Below are 9932 nucleotides of genomic sequence, written 5' to 3' on the forward strand. Positions count from 1 at the left end.
CTCCTCTCTTAGTTGTCCCATGTTGGAACTCAATTCTCCTAGGGAGGTGTTAATTTGCTCCCAATAGTCTTGTGGAGGAAAGTGCATCCCTTGAGGCATCTCAGGGATCTCATGATGAGAGGGGTCTCTTGTTTGCTCCATCCTTTTCTTAGTGATGGGCTTATCCTCATCAATGGGGATGTCTCCCTCTATGTCAACTCCAACTGAATAACAGAGGTGACAAATGAGATGAGGAAAGGCTAACCTTGCTAAGGTAGAGGACTTGTCCGCCACCTTATAGAGTTCTTGGCTATAACCTCATGAACTTCCACTTCTTCTCCAATCATGATGCTATGAATCATGATGGCCCGGTCTAGAGTAACTTCGGACCGGTTGCTAGTGGGAATGATTGAGCGTTGGATAAACTCCAACCATCTTCTAGCCACGGGTTTGAGGTTATGCCTTCTCAATTGAACCGGCTTCCCTCTTGAGTTTCTCTTCCATTGAGCGCCCTCTTCACATATGACTGTGAGGACTTGGTCCAACCTTTGATCAAAGTTGACCCTTCTTGTGTAAGGATGTTCATCTCCTTGCATCATGGGCAAATTGAATTCCAACCTTACACTTTCCGGACTAAAATCCAAGTATTTCCCCCGAACCATAGTAAGATAATTCTTTGGATCCGGGTTCACACTTTGATCATGGTTCTTGGTGATCCATGCATTGGCATAGAACTCTTGAACCATTAAGATTCTGACTTGTTGAATGGGGTTGGTAAGAATTTCCCAACCTCTTCTTCGGATCTCATGTCGGATCTCCGGATATTCACTCTTTTTGAGTGAAAAAGGGACCTCGGGGATCACCTTCTTCAAGGCCACAACTTCATAGAAGTGGTCTTGATGCACCCTTGAGATGAATCTTTCCATCTCCCATGACTCGGAGGTGGAAGCTTTTGCCTTCCCTTTCCTCTTTCTAGAGGTTTCTCCGGCCTTGGATGCCATAAATGGTTATGGAAAAACAAAAAAGCAACGCTTTTACCACACCAAACTTAAAAGGTTTGCTCGTCCTCGAGCAAAAGAAGAAAGAAGAGAGTAGAAGAAGAAGAAATGGAGGAGAGGGAGATGGCTTTGTGGTTCGGCCAAAAGGGGAAGAAGTAGTGTTTAGGGTGTGTGAAAATGAAGGAGTGAAGATGATAGTGGGATTTGATAGGTCGGGGGTTTTTGGGAGAGAGGTGTTGAGGTGATTGGTGAATGGGTGAAGAGGAGAGAGGGTGGTGGGGTTGGTGGGGATCCTGTGGGGTCCACAGATCCTTAGGTGTCAAGGAAAAGTCATCCCTGCACCAAATGGCATTCAAAAACACGTTTTGAGCCAATTCTGGCGTTAAACGCCGGGCTGGTGCCCATTTCTGGCATTTAACGCCAGGTTCTTGCCCTTTCCTGGCGTTTAACGCCAGTCTGGTGCCCCTTTCTGGCGTTAAACGCCCAGAATGGTGCCAGACTGGGCGTTAAACGCCCAACTGCTACTCTTACTGGTGTTTAAACGCCAGTAAGTTCTTCCTCTAGGGTGTGCTATTTTTCTTCCTGTTTTTCATTCTGTTTTTGCTTTTTCAATTGATTTTGTGACTTCTCATGATCATCAACCTACAAAATAAAATAAAATAACAAAAGATAATATATAAAATATAACATTGGGTTGCCTCCCAACAAGCGCTTCTTTAATGTCAGTAGCTTGACAGAGGGCTCTCATGGAGCCTCACAAATGATCAGAGCAATGTTGGAACCTCCCAACACCAAACTTAGAGTTTGAATGTGGGGGTTCAACACCAAACTTAGAGTTTGGTTGTGGCCTCCCAACACCAAACTTAGAGTTTGACTGTGGGGGCTCTGTTTGACTCTGATTTGAGAGAAGCTCTTCATGCTTCCTCTCCATGGTGACAGAGGGATATCCTTGAGCCTTAAACACAAAGGATTCTTCATTTACTTGAATGATCAACTCTCCTCTATCAACATCAATCACAGCCTTTGCTGTGGCTAGGAAGGGTCTGCCAAGGATGATGGATTCATCCATGCACTTCCCAGTCTCTAGGACTATAAAATCAGTAGGGATGTAATGGTCTTCAACCTTTACCAGAACATCCTCTACAAGTCCATGAGCTTGTTTTCTTGAGTTGTCTGCCATCTCTAATGAGATTCTTGCAGCTTGCACCTCAAAGATCCCTAGCTTCTCCATTACAGAGAGAGGCATGAGGTTTACACTTGACCCTAAGTCACACAGAGCCTTCTTGAAGGTCATGGTGCCTATGGTACAAAGTATTGAAAACTTCCCAGGATCTTGTCTCTTTTGAGGTAATTTCTGCCTAGACAAGTCATCCAGTTCTTTGGTGAGCAAAGGAGGTTCATTCTCTCAAGTCTCATTTCCAAATAACTTGTCATTTAGCTTCATGATTGCTCCAAGGTATTTAGCAACTTGCTCTTCAGTGACATACTCATCCTCTTCAGAGGAAGAATACTCATCAGAGCTCATGAAAGGCAGAAGTAAGTCCAATGGAATCTCTATGGTCTCATTTTGAGCCTCAGATTCCCATGGTTCCTCATTAGGGAACTCATTGGAGGTCAGTGCACGCCCACTGAGGTCTTCCTCAGTGGCGTTCACTTCCTCTCCTTCCTCTCCAAATTCGGCCATGTTGATGGCCTTGCACTCTCCTTTTGGATTTTCTTTTGTGTTGCTTGGGAGAGTACTAGGAGGGAGTTCAGTAACTTTCTTGCTCAGCTGTCCCACTTGTGCCTCCAAATTCCTAATGGAGGACCTTGTTTCAGTCATGAAACTTTGAGTGGTTTTGATTAGATCAGAGACCATGGTTGCTAAGTCAGAGGTGTTCTACTTAGAACTCTCTGTCTGTTGCTGAGAAGATGATGGAAAAGGCTTGCCATTGCTAAACCTGTTTCTTCCACCATTATTGTTGTTGAAACCTTGTTGAGGTCTCTCTTGATTCTTCCATGAGAAATTTGGGTGGTTTCTCCATGAAGAATTATAGGTGTTTCCATAGGGTTCTCCTAAGTAATTCACCTCTTCCATTGAAGGGTTCTCAGGATCATAAGCTTCTTCTTCAGATGAAGCATCCTTAGTACTGCTTGGTGCATTTTGCATTCCAGACAGACTTTGAGAAATCAAATTGACTTGTTGAGTCAATATCTTGTTCTGAGCCAGTATGGCATTCAGAGTGTCAATCTCAAGAACTCCTTTCTTCTGACTTGTCCCATTGTTCACAGGATTCCTTTCAGAAGTGTACATGAATTGGTTATTTGCAACCATTTCAATTAGCTCTTGAGCTTCTGTAGGCGTCTTCTTCAGATGAAGAGATCCTCCAGCAGAGCTATCCAAAGACATCTTGGATAGTTCAGAGAGACCATCATAGAAAATACCTATGATGCTCCATTCAGAAAGCATGTCAGAAGAACATTTTCTGATCAATTGTTTGTATCTTTCCCAAGCTTCATAGAGGGATTCTCCATCCTTCTGTCTGAAGGTTTGGACTTCCACTCTAAGCTTACTCAATTTTTGAGGTGGAAAGAACTTTGCCAAGAAGGCATTGACTAGCTTTTCCCAAGAGTCCAGGCTTTCTTTAGGTTGAGAGTCCAACCATGTCCTGGCTCTGTCTCTTACAGCAAAAGGGAATAGCATAAGTCTGTAGACCTCAGGGTCAACCCCATTAGTCTTGACAGTGTCACAGATTTGCAAGAACTCAGCCAAAAACTGATGAGGATCTTCCAATGGAAGTCCATGGAACTTGCAATTCTGTTGCATTAGAGAAACTAATTGAGGCTTAAGCTCAAAGTTGTTTGCTCCAATGGCAGGGATAGAGATGCTTCTCCCATAAAAGTCGGGAGTAGGTGCAGTAAAGTCACCCAGCACCTTCCTTGCATTGTTGGCATTGTTGTTGTTTTCGGCTGCCATGTGTTCTTCTCCTTTGAAGATTTCTGTTAGGTCCTCTACAGAGAATTGTGCCTTAGCTTCTCTTAGCTTTCGCTTCAAGGTCCTTTCAGGTTCAGGGTCAGCTTCAACAAGAATGCTTTTGTCTTTGTTCCTGCTCATATGAAAGAGAAGAGAACAAGAAAATGTGGAATCCTCTATGTCACAGTGTAGAGATTCCTTGAGGTGTCAGAAGAACAGAAAAATAGAAGAAAGAGGTAGAAGAATTCGAACTTAATCAGAGAGAGTTCGAATTGTGCATTGAGAAGGAGTGGTACTCCATAAATAGAAGGATGTGGGAAGAGGGGAAGAGAATTTTCGAAAATTAATTAAAAAGTTTTTTTTTAAAAACATTTTGAAAAATTGATTGATAATTTTCGAAAACTCAAAGTGGAAAAGGAATCAAGTGATTTTTGAAAAAGATTTGAAATTAGAAATTAAAAAGATTTGATTGAAAACTATTTTGAAAAAGATATGATTGAAAAGATATGATTTGAAAACAATTTTAAAAGATATGATTTTAAAAATTAATGACTTGTCTAACAAGAAAAGATATGATTCAAACATTAAACCTTTCTCAACAGAAAAGGCAATATACTTGAGATGTTCAATCAAATCATTAATTGTTAGTAAGTATCTTAAAAAAAGAAAGAAATTGATTTTGAAAACATTTGATTGAAAAGATATGATTTGAAAAAGATTTGATTTTGAGAAACTTTGAAAACTTGGAAAAAAAATTGGTTTGAAAACAAAATCTTCCCCCTTGTGCCATCCTGGCGTTAAACGCCCAGAATGGTATCCATTCTGGCGTTTAACGCCCAAAATGGTACCCTTTTTGTGATGAGCGGATAATTTGTACCCTTTTTGGCATTGTTTTTAGTATGTTTTTAGTATATTTTAGTTAGTTTTTAGTATATTTTTATTAGTTTTTAGTTAAAATTCACTTTTCTGGACTTTACTATGAGTTTGTGTGTTTTTCTGTGATTTCAGGTATTTTCTGGCTGAAATTGAGGGTCCTGAGCAAAAATCTGATTCAGAGACTGAAAAGGACTGCAGATGCTGTTGGATTCTGACCTCCCTGCACTCGAAGTGGATTTTCTCGAGCTACAGAAGCCCAATTGGCGCGCTCTCAACGGCATTGGAAAGTAGACATCCTGGGCTTTCCAGCAATATATGATAGTCCATACTTTGCCCAAGATTTGATGGCCCAAACCGGCGTGGCAAATCAGCCTCAGAAATTCCAGCGTTTAACGCTGGAACTGGCATAAAACTTGGAGTTAAACGCCCAAACTGGCATGAAAGCTGGCGTTTAACTCCAGAAAAGGTCTCTACACTTGAAAGCTTCAATGCTCAGCCCAAGCACACACCAAGTGGGCCCGGAAGTGGATTTTTCTGTCATTTACTCATTTCTGTAAACCTTAGGTTACTAGTTTACTATTAATAGGATCTTTTGACATTGTATCTGTACCTCATGACACTTTACACATTTCTTTGTGTACTTTCCACGGCATGAGTCTCTAAACCCCATGGTTGGGGGTGAGGAGCTCTGCTGTGTCTTGATGGATTAATGCAATTACTACTGTTTCTTATTCAATCATGCTTGCTTCCATTCTAAGATATCACTTGTTCTTAACCCGGATGAATGTGATGATCCGTGACACTCATCATATTCTCAACTATGAACGTGTGCCTGACAACCACCTCCGTTCTACCTTAGATTGAGTAGATATCTCTTGGATTCCTTAACTAGAATCTTCGTGGTATAAGCTAGAACTGATGGCGGCATTCAAGAGAATCCGGAAGGTCTAAACCTTGTCTGTGGTATTCTGAGTAGGATTCAATGATTGAATGACTGTGACGTGCTTCAAACTCCTAGCAGGCGGGGCGTTAATGACAGACGCAAAAGAATCAATGGATTCTATTCCGGCCTGACCGAGAACCGACAGCTGATTAGCCTATGTTGTGACAGAGCATAGGAACGTTTTCACTGAGAGGATGGGAGGTAGCCACTGACAACGGTGAAACCCTACATACAGCTTGCCATGGAAGGAGCTTCGCGTGTTTGATGAAGAAGACAGTAGGAAAGCAGAGATTCAGAAGATGGAGCATCTCCAAAACCTCAACCTATTCTCCATTACTGCAATACAAGTAACCATTTCATGTTCTTTTGCTTTTCACAATCAATCCTGATAATTTCTGATATCCTGACTAAGATTTACAAGATAACCATAGCTTGCTTCAAGCCGACAATCTCCGTGGGATCGATCCTTGCTCACGCAAGGTATTACTTGGACGACCCAGTGCACTTGCTGGTTAGTTGTGCGGGATTGCAAAAGTGTGATTGCAATTTCGTGCACCATTTGCAATCGTCACTGAACTCGAACTCAATATCCTTCTGTAGCAATCTGGATAAGGGAAGTGCTACCTTACTAAAGTCCTTAATAAATCTCCTGTAAAAACCTGCATGGCCAAGGAACGAACAGACTTCCCTCACAGAAGAGGGGTAAGGTAAACTAGAAATAACATTCACCTTTGCTGGGTCTACAGAAATGCCATTATTAGATACCACATGTCCTAATACAATCCCTTGTATTACCATAGAATGACATTTTTCAAAATTTAATACAAGGTGTGTATTAACACATCTATCTAATACTCTAGATAATCCATCTAAGCAAAGGCTAAAAGAATCACCATAAACGCTAAAATCGTCCATAAAAACTTCTATACAATCCTCAATAAGGTCAGAGAAAAGACTCATCATGCACCTTTGGAAAGTAGCTGGTGCATTGCACAAGCCAAAGGGCATTCTCTTGTAAGCATAAGTCCCAAAAGGACATGTAAAAGTGGTCTTTTCCTGATCCTCGGGAGCTATATGAATCTGGAAATAACCTGTGTAACCATCTAAAAATAATAATGTGATTTACCTGACAGGTGATCCAACATTTGATCAATGAATGGAAGTGGGTAGTGATCCTTACGGGTAGCTTGGTTGAGACGCCTGTAATCAATGCAAACTCTCCAAGCATTCTGAACTCTAGTTGCTATGAGCTCTCCATGCTCATTCTTCACTGTAGTGACTCCAGACTTCTTGGGCACCACTTGTACTGGGCTTACCCATTCACTGTCTGAAATGGGATATATGATACCTGCTTCCAATAGTCTGGTCACTTCCTTTTTGACAACTTCCAAGATGGTGGGATTCAATCTTCTTTGGGGTTGACGGACAGGTCTTGCTCCCTTTTCTAAAAATATTCTGTGCTCACATACTTGAGGGTTGATGCCTACTATGTCTGCCAAACTCCACCCAATTGCCTTCTTATGCTTCCTCAGCACATCAAGTAACTGCTCTTCTTGTTGAGAAGTAAGTTCCCTTGCAATGATAACTGGAAACTTCTGCTCATCTTCAAGATAAGCGTATTTGAGATGTGGAGGGAGGGGTTTCAATTCTACTTTCTGATCATGGCAGGCTCTGGATTATCTGGAGATTGTGAAAATGACGAAGTGCCCTCATTGTCAGTTAAGAGGGTCCCCACACTTGGACCTTGTACAGTGTGCCTCTCTTCTAACTCTTCCTTGTGAACTTCAGCTACACTTTCATCTATGACATCACACTGGAAGATAGAATGATCTTCTGGAGGGTTGTTAATGACTCCATTCAGATTGAAGATTACTATGCGGCCATCTATTTCAAAGGAGTATGTTCCTGAAAAAGTATCTAATTTGAATTTTGATGTCTTTAGGAATGGTCTTCCAATTAGGATTAATGATGGCTTATCTGAATCATTATGGGGCATCTCCAAGATATAAAAATCAGTGGGAAATGTAAGCCCTTTAATATTCACCAAAACATCTTCAGCAACTCCAGCCACTGTAATAATGCTTTTATCTGCTAACACAAAATAAGCTGCCAACCTTTTTAATGGAGGGAGCCTCAAAATATCATATATAGACAAAGGCATTATACTAACACATGCTCCTAAATCACACATGCAATCATAAATCACTACACCACCAATAGTACAGCTAACTATACAAGGACCTGGATCACTACATTTTTTCAGGTAATCCTCCCATTAAAGCAGATATAGAACTACCTAAAGGAATAGTTTCTAATTCATTAATTTTGTCTTTATGGATACATAAATCTTTTAGAAACTTTGCATATTTAGGTACTTGCTGAATAACATCAAAAAGAGGAACAGTTACCTCGACCTTTTTGAATATTTCTACCATTTTAGGATCGGGTTCCAGCTGCTTCCTGGGCTTCCTTGCAAGTTGTGAAAATGGAATAGGCGTAGTGTTTTCTGTAGTGTCTGCGCCTTTTGGTGCTTCCTCCTGTGGTTGAGCTACTTCTTCTTCAGCTATGTCATGTATATCTTCTTCCTCTTCAACATCTTCTATTTCTACCACCTCTTCAGCTGAGGCGTGTTCTGGTGAGCTTGGCTCCTCCTGATTCCTCTCCTGCAATGTGGTTCCGGACCTTAGGGTGATGGCATTAATGCCTCCCTTTGGATTGGTTAATGGTTGAGAGGGGATTCCAGTGGAGCTTGAAGATTGGTTACTGGAATTTTGTGTTGCTCCAATCTGTGAGACAAGAGCTTGCAAAGTAGAGGTCAGACCATTCAGACTGACATTAATACTATTCATGATGTTATTTTCCATGGTCTGCTGTCTTCGCTCAAAAGATTGTAGTAACTCTTCATTATGAGATAAAGAAGAATGAGTGAATTGAGAGGTCTGCTGTTGATTATTCTGTGGTCCTTGGTTTTGCCTCAGGTGAGGTGCTCTATAAGGTTGATTCTGCTGCCTGTTGTTGTTATTATTCCACCTCTAATTTCCCTGGTTATCTCTACCTCCTCTGTTATTGTTGTCCCTCCAATTCTGGTTAGAATTGTCCTGCCATCCATGGTTATTATTTCCACCTTGATTGTACCCTTGGTTGGGGCGGTCATAGAAATTATGAGTGGATGCCACCATGTTGTCTTCTTGTTGGAGCTGCGGGCATTCATCAGTATAATGGCTATAATCAGCACAGATTCCGCAAACTCTCTGTGGGACTAGCTGTTGGTTTTGCTGTGGTGGAGGAGGTTGAGCTTGTTGAGCTTGTTGTTGATTCATTTGCATCTGCTTCAGCAAGTTGGTCATCTCACATATACTCTGAGCTAGAGTCGCAGTCTCTCTGTTAGAGGATACTTCTGCAACGGCTTTTGAACGGCCTTGTCTTTGCCTGTGGTTCCTAGTAGATTCAGCTAAATCACTGATCAATTGCCATGCCTCATCAGTGGTCTTGTACTTCTTCATAGACCCATTTCTAGCACTTTCCAATGTGGTCTTATCTTGGGGCCTCATACCCTGTGTGATATAGCTGATTAACACCATCTTATCAATTCTGTGGTGGGGGCATGCATCCAGAAGATTATTGAAGCGCTCCCAATATTCAAAGAGAGACTCATTGTCATCCTGAACAATGGTGGAGATATCCTTCCTCAGTTTATCAGTAACTTCAGATGGAAAGAATTTCTCCAAAAACTCCTTTCTGAGTGTATCCCAGTTGGATACATTTGCTAGAGGTTGAGTGTAGTACCACTCTCTTGCTTTTCCCTCAAGAGAAAACGGGAAAGCTTTCAGCAAAATTGAAGTTTCATCAGTACCATCACGCCTGACAGTAGAACAGGCTGCCTGGAAATCTCTCAAGTGCTTGATGGGCTCTTGAGCAGGTAAGCCATGAAACTTAGGCATCAAATTTAGCAGTGCGGTCTTTATTTCGAAATCTGTAGCTACTGCTGGATGATGCGCTTGAAATGGTTGCATCGTAAAATCAGGAGCTCCTTCCTCCTGGATGGTAACTCTCCTAGCTGCCATGTCTTCTGCACGTAAAACAACCGAATCAGTAGAACGGGGGCTGGTTTCTTCCTCAACTGACGGTTCAGATTCGTCCTCAGAGAGGACTAACTGACGCTTAGCTCGCCTTATTCGTGAAA

The 9932-nt window shown here is 41.7% G+C and overlaps 2 non-coding genes across 2 annotated transcripts; both read left to right on the forward strand.

Moving 5' to 3' along the window:
• The first annotated feature begins 3420 nt into the window (after window positions 1-3420).
• On the forward strand, window positions 3421-3528 carry LOC130984465 (small nucleolar RNA R71). The gene has a single exon (XR_009088400.1). It is a non-coding gene; the product is annotated as a small nucleolar RNA R71 (small nucleolar RNA).
• A 5809-nt stretch (window positions 3529-9337) lies between these two features.
• On the forward strand, window positions 9338-9444 carry LOC130984685 (small nucleolar RNA R71). Its single transcript, XR_009088601.1, has one exon. It is a non-coding gene; the product is annotated as a small nucleolar RNA R71 (small nucleolar RNA).
• Window positions 9445-9932: the final 488 nt, after the last annotated feature.

Source organism: Arachis stenosperma, chromosome 5 (genome assembly GCF_014773155.1).
Source record: "Arachis stenosperma cultivar V10309 chromosome 5, arast.V10309.gnm1.PFL2, whole genome shotgun sequence".
NCBI classification, from domain to species: Eukaryota; Viridiplantae; Streptophyta; class Magnoliopsida; order Fabales; family Fabaceae; genus Arachis; species Arachis stenosperma.